Consider the following 18561-nt stretch of genomic DNA (forward strand, 5'->3'; position numbering starts at 1 on the left):
GCCAGGATGGTCTCGATCTCCTGACCTCGTCATCCGCCTGCCTCAGCCTCCCAAAGTGCTGGGATTACAGGCATGAGCCACCGCACCCGGCCTTCTTTTTCACTTTTTAAATATTGCTCCTGGAACAGGTTAAATTATATACGTGGCTCACATTATGTTTCTGTTAGATAACATGGTTCCTGACATTACCTGCTCCTTATCTTTCCGGGCAAGGCCTCTCTCACCCAGACCCTGTGGACAGTGGGGCCTGATCATTCTCTGGTGTGGGGCTGTCCCACGCACTGCAGGGTGCTGAGCAGCATCCCCGGCCCCCACCCATTCCACGCCAGGTGCTCCAACAAGTCATGGCAACCACAAATGTCCCCAGACATTGCCCAGTGTCCCTGGGGGCAGGATCACCCCTGACTGAGACCCCTTCCAGGTTAGGGGATTCCACAGACCCCAAAGAGACTCTGTGTTCCATGACCCTCTGCCCTGCTGAGGTCCCAGGAGGCTGCACACATTGAAATTCACACCCCGAGTGGGGAGGGAGAGAGGAGGTGAGTCCCAGGAGCTGGGGTGCCCCTGGTTTCTACCATCTGCCACATCGGGAGCTTATTCTGGTGTCTGATGTGAGCAGGGAGAGAATTCAACTTTTTCCCCAAAGAAATGAACATAGGCTCTCTCCTGCTGGGCACTATGGACACTGGGGCTGAACTGCTCTCTGGGGCGGGGCCATCCTGGGCACTGCAGGGTGCTGAGCAGTGTCCCTGACCTCCACCTGCTCCATGCCAGGAGCATCCCCTCCCCAAGTGGTGACAATTACAGATGCCCCAAGACAACAGCCAGTGTCCCCTGGAGAGGGCAGGATCACTCTGGTTGAGAACCCCCTTACCTAACCTAACCTAACCCCCTTTATAACTGACAGAGGCCCCCATGAGTTCCCCCTCCACAGCACACTAGGCATGTCCCAGCCCCATGTCAGGGTGCATCCCGTCCCCACCAACCCCCATGTCCACCCCGATCTGTCAAATCCTTCCATCTCTCATCCCAAACATTCACTGCTTCAAGAAGCATCCCTATCACCGGGCGCGGTGTCTTAGGCTTGTAATCCCAGCACTTCGGGAGGCTGAGGCAGGCGGATCACCTGAGGCTGGGAGTTCGAGACCAGCCTGACCAACATGGAGAAACCCTGTCTCTACTAAAAATACAAAATTAGCCGGGCCATGGTGGTGCACGCCTGTAATCCCAGCTACTCAGGAGGCTGAGGCAGGAGAATCGCTTGAACCCAGGAGGCGGAGGTTGCAGTGGGCCGAAATCACACCACTGCACTGCAGCCTGGGCAACAGGAGTGAAATGCCGTCTCAAAAAAAAAAAAAAAAAAAACAAGAAGCCACCTGTCTGCCTTTACTAAATCATCCACACAGGCTGCATGGTTCTCCTGCAGGACGCTGTCCTTGGGTCACTCCGACATTTGGCCATTGGTTCTATGGTCTCCCCTGGAGTGAGTTCAATGGTGGCTCCCCAAAAGATAAATCCAGGCTGAGCACAGTGGCTCAGGTCTGTCATCCCAGCGCTTTGGGAGCCTGAGGCGGGAGGATCGCTTGAACCCAGGAGTTCAAGACCAGCCTGGGCAACACAGTGAGACTCCATCACTATAAAAAATAAAAAATTAGCCAGGCATGGTGGTATGTGCCTGTAGTTTCAGTTACTCAGGAGGCTCAAGCGGGAGGATCACTTCAGCCTAGGAGGTCGAGGCTGCAATGAGCGGTGGTTGCACCACTGCACTCCAGCCTGGGTGACAGAGCTAGGCTGTCTCTAAAAAAAAAAAAAAACAAAATTATATATATATATATATATATAATGTATACATAATAGCCCCAAATCCTAGCCCTGGGGACCCATGGATGTGCCCTTATTTAGAAAAGAGGTCTTTTGCAGATGTAATTAAATGAAGGACCTTGAGATAAAATCATCCTGGATGTAGGCTGAGCCCTAAATGCAATGAGAAGTATCCTGCTAAGAGAAACGCAAAGGGGTTTTAAGAGACACAGACACAGGCCCGGTGCCATGGTTCACGCCTGTAATCCCAGAACTTTGGGAGGCCAAGGCAGGAGGATCGCTTGAGATCAGGAGTTCGAGACCAGCCTCGGCAACATAGGGACACCACTGTCTCTACAAACAAAATTTTAAAAATCACAGGGCCGGGTGCAGTATCTCACACCTGTCATTCCAGCACATTGGGAGGTCAAGGCAGGCAGATCACCTGAGGTCAGGAGTTGGAGACCAGCCTGGCCAACATGGTGAAACCCTGTTTCGAGTAAAAATGCAAAAATGATCCTGGCATGGTGGCAGGCACCTGTAATCCCAGCTACGTAGGAGGCTGAGGCAGGAGAACTGCTTGAACGCAGGAGGCAGAGGTTGCAGTGAGCCGAGATCATCCTATTGCAATCCAGCCTGCGCAACAAGAGCAAAACTTTGTCTCAAAAACAAAATAAAGTTGGCTGGGTCCGGTGGCTCATGCCTGTGATCCCAGCACTTTGGAAAGCCGAGGTGGGCGGATCACCTGAGGTCAGGAGTTCGAGACCAGCCTGACCAACACAACAAAACCCTGTCTCTACTAAAAATACAAAATTAGCCGGGCGTGGTGGTGCATGCCTGCGATCCCAGCTGCTAGGGAGGCTGAGGCAGGAGAATCCCTTGAACCTGGGAGGGGGAGGTTGCAGTGAGCCCAGATCATTGTAGAGAGCCATTGCACTCAGCCTGGGCGACGAGAGTAAAACTCCATCTCAAAAATAAAATAAAATGAAACATCAGCCAGGCATGGTGGTGTGCACCTGTGGTCCCAGCTACTTGGGAGGCTGACGTGGGAGGTCGGGGCTGCAGCAAGCTGTGATCGTGCCCCTGCACTCCAGCCTGGGCAACAGACTGAGATTCTAGCTCAATAAACAAATAAATAAAAAGGAAATAATCAAACCAGACCCTTCCTCGCGTGAACCTCTCCCCTAGACCCAGGCATCCTTGGAACAAAATTCAAGCTGCTCCCTGCGGTGTCCTGTCTCTGCTTCCTCTTCCCCCTCTCCCATCCATCCACCCTCCCCCTCACTGCCCCTCACTCACTCTTCTGACCTCAGTGGTCCTCACAGGCTTTGGGCGTGGTCCAGCCTCAGGGTTTTCACACTGGCTGTTCCCTTTGCCAGGACGCCCTTCCTGCAGAGAGTGCACGGCTCCCTCCTCTGCAGGCCATCTCCTCAAGGAGGCCTTCCCTGACCACCCTGTCTAAATGGAGCCCCCTGCCAGGCACAATCCGCTGGCTCATGCTTGGAATCCCAGCACTTTGGGAGGCTGAGGTGGGAGGGTCACCTGATCCCAGGAGTTGGAGACCAGCCTGAGCAACATAGTGAGACCTTCATCTCTGCAAAAAGTTTAAAAATTATTGGGGTGTGCCATGAGCTATGATTGCGCCACTGCACTCCAGCCTGGGCAACACAGCAACACTTTGTCTCAGAAAAAAAGAATAAGGCCAGCCGTGGTGGCTCACGCCTGTAATCCCAGCCCTTTGGGAGGCCCAGGTGGGTGGATCACCTGAGGTCAGTTGTTCGAGATCAGCCTGGTCAACATGGCGAAACCCCGTCTCTACTAAAAATACAAAAACTAGCCTGGAGTGGTGGCACATGCCTGTAATCCCAGCTGCTCGGGAGGCTGAGGCCGGAGAATGGCAAGAACCCGGGAGGTGGAGGTTGCAGTGAGCCAAGATCACACCACCGCGCTCCAGCTTGGACGACAGAGTTAGATTCCTTCTCAAAAAATAATAACAATAAACGAAACCCCCATCCTGAGTCATTGCTCAGACAGTCACCCCATTTCTTATCTCAGTGGTGTCATCTACAAGTCATCTCACTGGCTTGTTTATTTTCTGTTTGTACTCTATCCTCATTCTGCCGTAAGTCAGATGCTCAATAAATGCTGAATGAATGATCGGTTTGGAAGACTCAGCCCAGGGACTGCCCTTGAAGGGCTCCCAATTTGGGGGAGTCAGAGCCAGACACAGACGCCCTGAGCCCTGAGAGGTCAGGGATGAGCAGGTGGTGACGGCCGGGTGTTACTTTGAAAGCAGGGTAGAAATTCTCCAGGTGGGAAAGGCAGTTGCCCACGAGTACTTTAGGGCTTGGTACCCTGGCTGGGTTGTCAGTGTCTGGGGAGTGAGACATTTTTAGAAACTAAGGATGTCCAAGGACCAGAATATAAGGCCTTAATATCTCCAAAAATAGCATCCATTTTGCAGCTTTACTTCCTTTTTTTTTTTTTTTTTTTTTTTGAGACAGGGTCTCATTCTGACACCCAGGCTGGAGTGCAGTGGTGCGATCTCGGCTCACTGCAACCTCTGCCTCCCGGGTTCAAGCGATTCTCCTGCTTCAGCCTCCCAAGTAGCTGGGATTACAGGCCCCCGCCACTACGCACAGCTAATTTTTGTGCTTTTGGCCGAGATGGGGTTTCACCATGTTGGCCAGACTGGTCTCTAACTCCTGACCTCAGATGATCCGCCCGCCTCAGCCTCCCGAAGTGCTGGGATTAAAGGTGTGAGCCACCACGCCTGGCCCACCTTCATGTCTTTACATCTTCTCTGCAGTCTGGTCAGGTGGAGAAAGTACTACCCATATTGGAGGTAAGGAACACTGAGGCTTTAGGGGAAAGACGCTTGCTGAAGATCACACAGCTTGGGAGAGGGGAAGCTGAGATTTGAACCTGGGGGAACAAAGAGGTGGAAGTGGGGAGGAGGCAACAAGTTAGGGTAGGATGTAGAGGCCATGGGCTCTGGGGGCGAGGAGGAGCGGGGAGGAGAGGCTGATGCCCAGGGACTGAGGGAGAGAAGTGGTTCATAAAAAATGGAGTCGGGGGGGCAGTGAGCTCAATGGCTCATGCCTGTAATCCTAGCACTTTGGGAGGCTGAGGCGAGTGGATCACTTGAGGTCAGGAGTTCAAAACCAGCCTAGTCAATGTGATGAAACCCCACCTCTACTAAAAAATAGAAAAATTAGCCATGCATGGTGGCTCGTGCCTGTAATCCCAGCTACTCAGGAGGCAGAGGCAGGAGAATCGCTTGAACCTGCGAGGCAGAGGTTGCAGTGAGCTGAGGGTAAGCCACTGCACTCCAGCCTGGGTGACAGAGTGAGATAGTCTCAAAAAAAAATGGCGGTGTGTGTGCCATAGCTAGTTTGAGCCCCATTGTGTCTGGGGGCTGGGACTGGGAATGACCACAGGAGTCACTCAGAAGGTGACCAGTCATAGAACTGGTGACAGGACCTTAGCATAGCATGGGGCAAATAGTAGGTGCTTGATAAAAAATTGTTGGATGGATGGCCAGAAGGTTAGAAGGGTGAATGGATGTGTGGGCAGATGGGAGGATAGATAGGTGGATGGATGGATAAGTGAATCAATAGATGAATGGGTGGAAGAATAAGTGATGAATGAATGGATAGATGGAAGGGTAGATGGGTGGACAGATGGATGGATAGATAAGTGGGTAGATGAGTAATGGACAGATGGATGGGTGAATGGATGGATGGGTGGGTGGATGGATGGATAAAAGGGCAATGGGTGAACAGAGGGATGGATAGATGGGTGGGCAGACAGATGAGTGAGTGACTAGACAGACGAATGTTGGATGTGTGGGTGAATGGATGGATAGGTGGATGGGTGGTTGGGTGGACAGATGAGTGAGTGACTAGACAGATCAATGGTAGATGGATGAATGTGTGGGTGAAAGGTGGATGTGTGGCTGGATGGGGGAATGGATGGATGGATAATAGATGTGTGGGTAGGTGGGTAATGAGTAGATGGGTGAGTGAATGGATAGATGGGTGAATGAGTGAATGATGGATGGATGGATGGATGAATGGATGGATGGATGGATGGATAAAAAGGCAAATGGGTAAACAGATGGATTGGTGGATACCTGGGTGAATAGATGAGTGAATGACTAGACCGATGAATGTTAGATGGATGGATGTGTGAGTGAATGGATGGATGGATGGATGGGTGGGTTGGACAGATGAGTGAGTGACTAGATAGATGAATGGTAGATGGGTGAATGTGTGGGTGAATAGATGGATGTGTGGCTGGATGGGGGAATGAATGGATGGATAATAGATGTGTGGGTGAGTACATGGGTAATGAGTAGATGGGTGAATGAATGGATGGATGGGTGGATAAGTGAGCGATGGATGGATGGATGAACTGATGGGTGGATGGATGGATGACTGGATGAATGAATGGAAGAGTGGATGGGTGTGTGAATGGATGGATGAGAGGGTAGATAGTGGATGGATGGATAAATGGTGAGTGGATAGATGGATGGGCAGATGGATGGATGTGTGGCTGTAGGAGAGGATGGGCGGATGATGGAAGTATGGGTGGGTGGGTGAATGGGTAGATGGGTGAGTTAATGGATGGATGGGCAGGTAGATGGATGACAGGTAGCCAGGCAAGCGGACACATGGGCAGACAGGTGATGGGTGGATGAAAGGGTGGATGGATGAGTTTCTGGGCTGGCCTAGGGAGAGTAGGCAGGTAGAGAAGGACAGCCTCTCAAGATGGATGCAGAGAAGGAGCTACTGGTGATTGTGACTGAGTCTCCTCATCTCAAAGTGGTCTCAGATCTAGGACACCAGCCTGGCAAGAAGGGCATGAGGCTTCATGGCTCTTGGTCCTTCCACCGTCTTCCATCTTCCCTTCTGGCTGCCAACAGAGTTCAGAGTCCCACTTTGGCCCGCAAGAGGAAGAGAACAGGTTCCAAGGTCCCTACAGCCTCAGACAGTGGAAGAGAGACTAGGTTTGGGTCTCAGTTAACTTCATCAGGGAAATGGGGACAAGGGAATGGGGGAGAAGTGCTTAGCTGGGGGACTCCTTAGAAGTTCTGGTAAATCTCCGTGTATGTTCAGATTTCTCTGGACAGAAGGGCCAGAGCTTCCACCCAGGACCTGATACCATGCAAAAACATGGTCCGCTAAACTCAGAGGAATTAGGCAACAGCACAGGGGCTGATCACTAGCACAGGGTCTGGAGTCAGACCATGAAGGTCCAAATCCCCACTCTGCCACTTGCAGGCTGCCTAACCTTAGACAAGTCCAGTGTTGAGCTGGTCTGTTCCTCTAGTTCCTACCTCCACCTTTTCCCACCCTGCTCTGCATCCCTGGGCTCCTGGCGCTAGAATGTGGTAGAAACGATGGTGCGTAATTCTGAGGCTAGGGCTTAAAGGGCACTGTGAATTTCTCCTTGATCACCCTTTGGTTATGTGTTCTGGGGGAAGATGCCATGTTGTGAGGAAGCTCAAGCAGCACTGCGGAGAAGCCCACGTGGTGAGGAGCTGAGGCCTCCTGCCAACAGTCACCAGAGGAAGCCAGCTCAGAAGCAGACTCCTCAACCACAAATTCCTGCTGACATCTTGGCTGTAACGTCAGGAGAGACCCTGAGCCAGGATCATGCAGGAAACTCACTCCCAAATTCCTGACCCCTGGTAGCTGTGAGATAACAAGTGCTTATTGTTTGAAATCTCTATTTGGGGGATAATTTGTTATGCAGCAATAAATAACTAATATGGTCCTTAGGACTCTGCTGTGCCCTGGCACTAATCTATACGGACTGACCTGCCCTGCAGCTTCTCTAGTTCGATTGTTTGTTTGGTTGTGGGGGTTTTTTCGTGTATGTGTGTGTGTGTGTTTTCTGAGTTTGTTGTTGTTGTTGTTGTTGTTGTTGTTTTGAGATAGAGTCTCGCTCTGTCACCAGGCGCCAGGCTGGAGTGCGGTGGCGCGATCTCAGCTCACTGCAACCTCTACCTCCCGGGTTCAAGCAATTCTCCTGCCTCAGCCTCCCGAGTAGCTGGGACTACAGGCACCTGCCACCACGCCCAGCTAATTTTTGTATTTTTTCAGTAGAAATGGGGTTTCACCTTGTTGGCCAGGATGGTCTCAATCTCTTGACCTTGTGTTCCACCCACCTCAGCCTCCCAAAGTGCTGGGATTACAGGTGTGAGCCACCGCACCTGGCCATGTTTTTTTTTTTAATGTATTTTTTTAAGCTTCTGGTTGGTTTGGGGAGGCACTGGCAGAAGTTCCAAGGTGAAGAGTGAATTCAGGGAATTTATCCGCAGACTCGAGATCACTTTTGCACATGCTGTTCCTTCTGCCTGGTGTGCCCTTTCATGCCATCTTTCAGGTTTTTTTTCAAATGTCACCTCCTCAGTGAAGCCCTCCATGATCACTTCCTCTACAAATTGCTGCCCCACCCTGCCCTGATATTCTCTTCCAGTGCTGAAGATCAGAGAGGTTAAGTCACTGGCTCACTGTCACACAGGAAGGATGGGGCTGAGAAACAAGCCCACAGATGTGGCCGTCAGACCCCACGTTCTATCTTGCATCACGTCACACCCAAAAGAGGGGTTCCCTATTCTTCAAGACGAAGCAGAGGCCACCCTCATGCCCAGAACCTTCTGACGCTCATTGAGAATCAAGTCAAACTCATGCCATGACCTCTGGAACCCCCGGAAGGCGCATGTCAGATTTCCTACAGTGAGCCAAGTACAGATGGCTACGAATACCCTGATTTCCTTGAATGCTGAAAGGTCCCTAAGAATTCCAGAGGGAAGGGTGAGCTCCCTGCCCCAGGGCTCATGAGATGGGGTGCCATGGCTCACTGTGGTTGCTTCGGCCTCTATCAAGAGGCATTGCCTGGGGACCTGGATTGGCTGGCTCAGGGGGAACCACTCATGCTTCACTGGGGGCAGGGACCTCCTGCCCACCCAAAGTGTGATCCCAGCACTTTGGGAGGTGAAAGCAGGAGGAGCTTTTGAGCCAGGAGTTCGGGGTCAGCTCAGGAAACATAATGAGACCCCATCTCTACAAAAATTTAAAAATTAGCCAGGTGTAATGGCGTGCACCTGTAGTCCTGGCTACTCTGAAGGTGGGAAGATCACTTGACCCCAGAAGATGGAGCCTGCAGTGAGCCACTGCACTCCAGCCTGGGCAACAGAGCAAGATCCTGTCTCAAAAAGGTGAAAATAAACAGAAACTCATCAGAGTCAGCACCCAGGCCAGCCTCCTCTGCAGATAGAAATACTGATTAAGAAGACCCTGTGTTGGCTGAGCATGGTGGCTCATGCAGGTAATCCCAGCACTTTGGGAGGCCGAGGTGGGCAGATCACTTGAGATCAAGGGTTTGAGACCAGCCTGGCCAACATGGTAAAACCCTGTCACTACTAAAAATACAAAAATTAGCCGGGCATGGTGGTGTGTGCCTGTAATCCCAGCTACACAGGAGGCTGAGGCAGGAGAATCGCTTGAACCCGGGAGGTGGAGGTTGCAGTGAGCCAAGATCACGCCACTGCACTACAGCCTGGGTGACAGAGCAAGACTCCATCTCAAAACAAAAACAAAAACAAAAACAAAAACAAAAACGAAGAAGCTCTTGTGTTTGGAACTGTGGCTCCATTTGCACCATAAGAACAAGCGGGGAAAATCCTTTTCCTTTTTACAATGGGAAGCAGGCAGGGTCTACACTCCTCCCCGTGGTCCACATGGCCCTCAGCGACCAGCCCTGTCACCTCCCGTCTTTCCCCGCTTCCTGCCTCCCCCTCCTCACTGTGTTCCAGCCACACGGGCCTCCTCCCTGTTCCTCCAAAATGCCAGGCATGGTCCTGTCCCAGGGCCTTGGCACGTGCTGTGCCCTCTGCCTGCTAATGCCTCCTTATCCTTCAGGTGTCAGCTCAATGACACTAACACACTGGGGCAGGTGCCCTTGTGCAGTGTACAACCTGCATAACTACACACAACCACTCTGGTATAAAATATAGAGTGCGGCACACAGTAGGCACTCAATAAATGCACACTCTGATGTGATTTCTATCTCTCTGCTCCTCACGCCGCTATCTGAGTCCAGAGACACACAGAACTCACAGCCAATCTCAGAAAAGCCACGGCCCTCACCCCAAACTGAGAGCAGTCCCTCATCCCGTCCTCCCCAGACACCACACAGGACTCACTCCGGGCAAGGTCTTCTGCTCGTGCAGGGCAGTCTGAGCTTTGATGGCGGAATCCCTGGCACAGTAGGTGAGGAAGGCACAGCCTGGAAGGGAGAGAAACGGGTGTTAAGAGAGCAGGTGCACATCGACGGTCACAAGCAGCACCACTCACAGTGGCCACAAGGTGGCAGCAACCCGAGTGTCCCCCAACAGATGCATAGATCAACACAACTTGGTGAATCCGCACAATGGAGTATTATTCAGCCATGAAAAGGAAGGAAACTCTGACACAGGCTGTAACACGGATGCACCTTGAGGACATCACGCTCAGTGAAATAAGCCAGACACAGAAGGGCAAATCCTGTGTGATTCTACTCCTGGGAGGTCCCTACAGTCGTCAGATTCAGAGAGACAGAAAATAGGATGGGGTGGGGGTGTGGGGCGCTGAGGAGGGGGTGGGGAATGAATGTTTCATGGGAATAGAGTTTCCGTTTGGGAAGATGAGAAAGCTCTGGAGACGGTCGTGGTGATGGCTGCACAACCGTGTGAATGTGCTTGATGCCACCGAGCTGTGCATTTAAACATTTAAGTTGTGTATATCGTACTACAATTTTAAAAAAGCAAAAGAGAAGAGGATTCTGGAGCCACCTTGTTTCTGGAGGAGACAGTCGAACTGGCTCCGTGTCTTCCCACCCCTTCCGCCCCTGCACACACATACAACCTCCAAAGGGTGACATCAGGAAGAGGGAGAGAGGAGGCCCAGCCATGAACGAAGTCAGTGGTCTCAGCTCACTGCAACCTCTGCCTCCTGGGCTCAAGCGATTCTCCTGCCCAGCCTCCCCAGTAGCTACGATTACAGGCCCCCGCCACCACGCACGGCTAATTTTCATAGCTGAGCTCAGAGAAGAGATGCTGAGAACCCTGGACAAGGCGGGGTGAGGGGAGTGAGCAGAGGGGCTGCCCAGCAGGGAGAATGGGGAGGGCACCAGTGGTCCCAGAAAGATGGAAGAAGCCCTGGCACTGGGATAGGGGGCAGTGGGCTCTGTCACTGACCAGCTACCAACCAGTAGCCTTGGATCGGGCGCTCCCCATATTGGGCCTCAGTTTCCTCCATCAGAAGGAGGGAGGATGGTCTGAGATGACTACAAGATGGACCAGCCACTCAGTGGGGGTGGAGCTTGAGGGGGCGTGGCAAAGGGCCACAAAGAGGCACGTTGGCAAAAAGCAGGACCAATCAGGAGAGGTGAGGGGTGGGGCCAGCCCATGGGGGAGGCGAGGGGCGGGGCCATCCCTGGAGTGGCCCAGAGTGAGAGTGTGATTGGGCGACATTAGAGGTGGGAGGCGAGGGGCGGGGCCAGGCCTGGAATGGCACAGAATGAGAGTGTGATTGGGCAACATTAGGGGTGGGAGGTGAGGGGCGGGGCCAGCTCTGGAGTGGCTGTGATTGGGCGACATTAGGGATGAGAGACCAGAGACATTGACAGTGACAGAGACAAGACACAAGCAAGTCAGGAGAACCCACCCACTCCCTGAAAGCCTTATTAGATCAAAAGCATTTTGAAAGATGTTTGCCCGAGGTGGGATAGGGATTGCACACAGAAGGTCAGGGGTCCTGGGATGGACCCAGGGGACTGAGTGGACCTGTTTGGGGACCTGTGAAATGAGACCATCGCTGCCTGCTCCGATGTTGTCAAACCCTATGTTCACCCTCAAACCCTGTCCCCTATGGTCTCTGGTCTCTCTGCTTGCTACCCTCCCAGGGACACTCTGTGCCGGGCTCCGTGGTGTCCACTTCTGCTCCAGGCAGGAGCTAATTAAAGTGGCCACCTGCTGGTCCCTCCCACCAGCTGGGCTGCGTGATGGGGAGTGGGGAGGGAATCCGAGGGAATCCCACCCCAGATCCGAGAAGTCCCCTGGAACCCTGGAGGTACCAGGCAGAGCTGAAAATGGTTTCCAGCATTAAAAAAATAAACTTGTGGTAAGAATGTAAAATGGTATGGTTGCTGTGAAACAGCATCACACGGGACCCAGCGATTCCACTTCTGGGTGCATATCCAGAAGAATTGAAAGCAGGGACGCACACAGAGATATTTGTATAACAATGTCATAGCAGTAAGATTCACAGTAGCCAGAAGGCGGAAGCAACCCAAAGTCCATCCACAGATGAATGGATCAATACAATATGGCCGACGCACACAATGGAATATTATCCAGCCACAAAAAGGCAGGAAACTCTGACACCTGATACAACGTGGGTGAACCCTGAGATCATCATGTTCAGTGAAATAAGCCAGTCACAAAAGGACAGAGAAGGACCCCCTGGGGGGGGGGGTCCCAGGGGCTGGGGACTGGGGTCGGGAGTGAGTGTTTCATGGGGACAGAGTTTCAGTTCGGGAAGATGACAACATTCTGGAGGCCAGGCAGGGTGACTCTCGCCTTTAATCCCAGCACTTTAGGAGGCCAAGGCAGGAGGATCACTTGAGCCCAGGAGCTGTGGAGGCTGCAGTGAGCTATGATCGTGCCACTGTATTCCAGCCTAGGTAACAGAGTGAGACCCTGTCTCTAAAATAAAATAAAAGTTCTAGAAATGATTGTGGTGATGATTGCACAACAATGTGAGTATACTTAATGTCACTGAATGCTATGCTTAAAAATGGTTAAGACAGGCTGGGTGGGGTGGCTCATGCCTGTAATCCCAGCACTTTGGGAGGCAGAGGCGGGTGAATCACCTGAGGTCAGGAGTTCAAGACCAGTCTGGCCAACTGGTGAAACCCCTTCTCTACTAAAAATACAAAAAAATTAGCCAGGCATGGTCGTGGGCGCCTGTAATCCCGGCACTTTGGGAGGCTGAGGCAGAAGGATCGCTTGAGTTCACAATTTCAAGACCAGCCTTGGCAACATGGCAAAACCCCATCTCTATAAAAATTACAAAAATTAGCTGGGTGTGGTGATGTGCACCTGTAGTCCTAGCTACTCGGGAGGCCAAGGCAGAAGGATCTCTTAAGCCCAGGGTATGGAGGTTGCAGTGACCTGTGATTGTGCCACTGCACTCCAGCCTGGGTGACAGGGCCAGATCCATCTCAACAATGAAAGTAGAAAGTAGCAGCCACCAGAAATCCCAGTGTCCCTCACCCCAGCACAACCCCCTCCATCCTGCGGGGGTAACCACTCTGGCTCTTGTGTATGCCTTCATTATGCTGTCCCCACCATGTGCACGTCACATATCAATGTGATTGATTGCTTCCTGTTTTTGAACTTACATGAATGAAATCATGGCACAGGTCCACCCTTATGTCCAGCCTCTTTCATTCAATACACAGTCAACGACATGTAGTTGTGTGTATCAGGGGGTAGTTCCTTTTTGTTTCGGGGTAGTATTGTGTCCTAGGCATATACTACAAATTGCTCATCCATTCTCCTGCAGGTGAGCATTCCATTCGGGTTGTTTGCTGTTTGGGGCAATTATGAATGAAGTGGCTCTGCAACATTCTTGTCCATTTTTTTTTTTTTTGAGGCAGGGTCTTGCTCTGTTGCCCAAGCTGGAGTGCAGTGATATGATCATGGCTCACTGCAGCCTCCACCTCTCAGGCTCAAGTGATCCTCTGGCCTCAGCCTCCCAAAGTGCTGGGACCACAGGTGCATGGCACCACACCCAGCCGTTATTACTGTTATTGTAGAGACAGGGTCTTGCTATGTTGCCAAGGCTGGTCCTAAACTCTTGGGCTCAAGTGATCCTCCTGCCTTGGCTTCCCAGAGTGCTGGAATTATAGGCATAAGCCACTGCACCCAACCTTGCCCACACACACACACACACACACACACACACACACACACACATATATATATATATATATATATAGAGAGAGAGAGAGAGAGGCTGATTCTCCACCTATCACCCAGGCTGGAGTGCAGTGGCACAATCTCAGCTCACTGCAAACTCCCCCTCCCAGGTTCAAGTGATTCTCTTGCCTCAACCTCCTGAGTAGCTGGGATTACAGGTGTCCACCACCACACCCGGCTAATTTTTGTATTTTTAGTAGAGACAGGATTTCACCATGTTGACCAAGCTGGTCTCGAACTCCTGACCTCAAGTGATCTGCCCGCCTCGGCCTCCCAAATTGCTGGGATCCTAGGCATGAGCCACCGTGCCCAGCCTTGTCCACATATTTTAATGCAAAAAGCATACCCAGGAGGGAAGTGCTGGCCACAAGACAGGCGTGTGTCTAACTTTCATCGATTTCCAAAGAGTTTTGTGAAGTGGGTTGTGCCCATGTCGGGCTCTATTAGTGCTTCATCTTCACTAACACTTGGTTTTTGCCAACCTTTTAAATGCTAGTCATTAAGGTGGGCGTGCAGTTGTGTTTCATTGAGATTGTAATGCACCTTCCAAGAACCATCAATGAACCTGGGCACGTTGTCACTTTGGAGGAGCTCTTCACAGAGTCTATGTGTGTGTCTTTCCTGTTGTGATTGCTGTATCTAATTGTTTTCTTCTGGATGTTTCTGTTTTCTGAATTTTATTCCCCAAGCTCTTCAAAAGAACTACACTAAGACAATTAGTCCTAAGGCCTGAGAGAGATCAGGCTTGATTGGCAGGAAATTGGGCTGCAGGCAGATGTAAAATAAGGGTAAAAACCTTCTTCCTAGGTCCCTGCCTTTTGGGGGGGGGGGCTTGTGGAGTCCTTATCTGCAGGGTTTGGAGGGTGGTGGCCCTAGGAGAGTAGGGGGTGGGTAGGTGCTCTGAGCAACATTTAAAGTTATCAGCCCCAGAGTCTGGGAGCTCTGCAGTGAAAGGGAAAGAAACACCACGCACACGCGCGCACACACACACACACACACACAGATGCATACACACACCACATACTACACACACACACGGATGTGTACACATACCACACACAAACGCAGACAAGACACATGCACACACCACACACCACACATACTACACACAAACACCCATGCACAAGTGCATACACACACCACACATTACACACACATACACACAATGCATGCACACCACACTACACACATACAGGTGCATGCACACACCACACACTACACACATACACACAGACACATGTACACATCACACACTACACACACACACACGCACAATGCAATGCATGCACACCACACACGCTACACACACACAGGCCCATGCACACGCCACACACAGACGCATGCTCACAAAAGCCCATCCTGCCGCTGTCCCTGGTGCTGAAACTCTTCCTTATGGCTTCCCTGATGTCTCGGCCCAACCTCTTCTTGGCCTCTTTGCTTGTCATTTCTAGTTGGTAAAAATGCGTAATGTTTACCCACTTCCGGATTAATAGAACTCTGATTCACAGTTCCTGTTATGGGATGAATGTGTTTCTCCCCCTCTCCAAATTCATAAATTGCAGTCCTAACCCCCAAGACCTCCGAATGTGACTTTTATCTGGAAATGGGGTCACTGCAGATGGCATTCGTCAACGTGAGGTCATTAGGGTGGGCCCCGCTCCAGAAAGACTGGTGTCCTTATAAAAATGGAAAACTAGACACAGAAACACATACGGGCAGGGAGACGTGAAGACGGAGGCGGAGATGGGGAGACGCGTTTACAAGACAAGGAACACTACAGGGTAACGGCCGGGAATAAACGCTCCCTGACAGCCTCAGAAGGAATCAGTCCTACCAACACGTTGATCTCAAACCTCTGGCCTCCAGAACTGAGTGAAAACAAATGACTATGTTTAAACAACCCTGTCCGTGGTGCGTGGCAGCCCCTGCAAACCCATACAGTTCCCCATCAGCACAGACCTGCAGTGATGTTAATAAAGTCCACTGGGCCAGGCGTGGTGGCTCACACCTGGAATCCCAGCACCTTGGGAGGCCAAGGCAGAAGGATCACTGGAGCCCGGGAGTTGAAAGAACAGCCTGGGCAACACAGTGAAATTCCGTCTCTACAGATAATTTTTAAAAATAGCTGGGTGTTGTGACACACACCTGTGGTCCCAGCTACTCAGGAGGCCGAGGCAGGAGAATCGCTTGAGCCTGGGCAGTGGAGGCTGCAGTGAGCCATGACTGCACCACAGTGCTCCAACCTGGGCGACACAGCAAAACCTTGCCTCAAAACAGTCCATTGGTATTTAATGCTAATAAACTTATACTCAGAAAAAAAATTAAAACACACACACACACAAATCCCCGCAAAATAGAAAAATGTAAAAACAAAATATAGAGAAAACTGAAAAAGAAAAGAATAAGCTTATACCCTATATTGACTCAGTTAATATTCAGAGTAACCCTGTGAAGTAGCTGCCGGCACTGATCCCAACTTACAGACGAGAGATGGAGGTACAGAGAGGGGAAGCGGCTTGCCCAAGGTCACACAGGTGGTAAGTAGAATGTTCAGGCTTTATTATTTTTTTTTTCTTTTTTTCTTTTTTTTTTTTTTAAATACGGGGTTTCACCGTGTTGGTCAGGCGGGTCTTGAACCCCCGACCTCAGGTGATCTGCCCGCCTTGGCCTCCAAAGTGCTTGGATTACAGGTGTGAGCCACCACGCCCGGCTTACTTATTATTATTATTATTATTATTATTATTATTATTTGAGATGGAGTCTCACTCTGTCGCCCAGACTGGAGTACAGTGGCGCCATCTCAACTCACTGCAACCACCATTTCCCAGGTTCAAATGGCTCTCCTGTCTCAACCCCCCGAATAGCTGGGATTACAGGTGCCTGCCACCAAGCCCAGCTAATTTTTTTCTTTCTTTCTTTCTTTTTTAATTGAGATGGAGTTTTGCTCTTGTCACCCAGGTTCAAGTGCAATGGCATGATCTCAGCTCACTGCAACCTCCCCCCTTGAAGTGATTCTCCTGCCTCAGCCTCCCGAGTAGTGGGATTATAGGCACACACCACTAGGCCCAGCTAATTTTTTTGTATTTTTAGTAGAGACAGAGTTTCGCCATGTTGGCCAGGCTGTTCTCCAACTCTTAACCTCAGGTGATCCACCCGCCTTGGCCTCCCAAAGTGTTGGGATTAGACATGAGCCACTGTGCCCGGCCAATTTTTTGTATTTTTAGTAGTGACGGGATCTCACCATGTTGGCCAGGCTGGTCTTGAACTCCTGACCTCAATCGATCCGCCCACCTCAGCCTCCCAAAGCGCTGGGGTTACAGGCATGAGCCACCGTGCCCGGCCAAATGTTCAGGGCTTAAACCTAGGTAGTCTAGTTCTGCATACCGCGCACTAACCACTGATCTCCATGGCCTGGTGTTCGCATCTTTTCCAAAATTCTCTCCTGAGGCATGTGAGGAAGGACACACCCTCTTGCTATACCTGCTTCTTTAGAAATAACCTTAAAACAGTGCCACCTTGGGCCATGCATGGTGGCTCACGCCTGTAATCCCAACACTTTGGGAGGCCAAGGCAGGCAGATCACTTAGGGTCAGGAGTTCAAGACCAGCCTGGCCAACATGGTGAAACCCCAACTCTACTAAAAATACAAAAATTAGCCAGGCCTGCTGGCATGTGCCTGTGGTCACAGCTACATGGGAGGCTGAGGCACGAGAATCGCTGGAACCCAGAACGAGGTCGCAGTGAGCCAAGATCACGCCACTGCACTCCAGCCTGGGCAACAGATCGAAACTCTGCCTCAAAAAAAAAAAAAAAAAAGTGTGTGGCAGGAGGTGGGAGATGCCATTGGAGGGGACAGATGGGGGTGAAAGTCTTTGAGCAACAGGCAAAGAACTGTTGGACTGGTGTCGAGGACAGGGGGAGCCATAGAAGGTGTTTGAGCAGGGGTGGAGCACAGTCAGAGGTGTGTTCAGGAAAGAGCCTCCCAGGGCCAGCACAAAGAAGGGACTGGAGTGCCGGACAAAAGGCTGGAGGCCAGCGAGGGGGCAGAGTCAAGGTCAGGACGGGAGAAGGTAAAGACTGAGCCAGGAGGGGCGTGGAGACAGAGACAGAAACATCTAAGGCGGGGGTTGGGGGGGGGGGGAGGGAGGGGAGGGAAAAGGCAAGAAGGGTGGCTGGGACACGGTTGGATCGTGGCGTCTGAGGATGTAATGGGTTGAATGGTGGTTCCCCAAATGAGCTACGTTCATCCTGAGCCTGGGCAACATAGTGAGATCCCAACTGTACTAAATTTTTTTTAAAAGTTAGCCAGGCATGGTGGCTCACGCCTGTGGTTCCAACTATTCGGGCGGCAAGGGTGGGAGGATGGCTTGGGCCCAGGAGTGTGAGACCAGCCTGGGCAACACACTAAGACCCTGTCTGTAGTAAAAATCAAAAACAATTAGCCAGGCATGGTGGTGCACACTTGCAGTCCCAGCTGCTCGGGAGACTGAGGCAGGAGGATTGCTGGAACCCAGGAGTTTGTGCCAGCATGGGCAACACAGTGAGACCTTGTCTCTACTAAAAATAAAAAAAAAAAAAAATGAGCATGTCGTGGTGGTTCATGACTAAGGATGCTGAGGCGGGAGGATTCCTTGAGTCTGGCAGGTCGAGGCTGCAGCAAGCTAGGATCATACCACTACGCTCCAACCTGGGTGACGGAGTGAGACCCTGTCTCAAAAAATAAAAAT

General features: G+C 51.3%; 1 protein-coding gene across 3 annotated transcripts in view; it reads right to left on the reverse strand.

Annotated features, from left to right (window-relative positions):
- Positions 1-10146, reverse strand: part of CELF5 (CUGBP Elav-like family member 5) — a 46341-nt gene extending 36195 nt beyond the window's left edge. For 2 of the 3 annotated variants that reach the window (XM_032252311.1, XM_032252308.1), the window contains exon 1: positions 10016-10146. The gene's annotated coding sequence lies outside the window, so the exon portion shown is untranslated. The remainder of the gene's footprint in view (positions 1-10015) is intronic. The other variant, XR_004260957.1, reaches the window with a different exon arrangement.
- Between the last annotated feature and the right edge of the window lie 8415 nt (positions 10147-18561).

Source organism: Sapajus apella, unplaced genomic scaffold (assembly GCF_009761245.1).
Source record: "Sapajus apella isolate SASKATOON/1434 unplaced genomic scaffold, GSC_monkey_1.0 scaffold77, whole genome shotgun sequence".
NCBI lineage: Eukaryota > Metazoa > Chordata > Mammalia > Primates > Cebidae > Sapajus > Sapajus apella.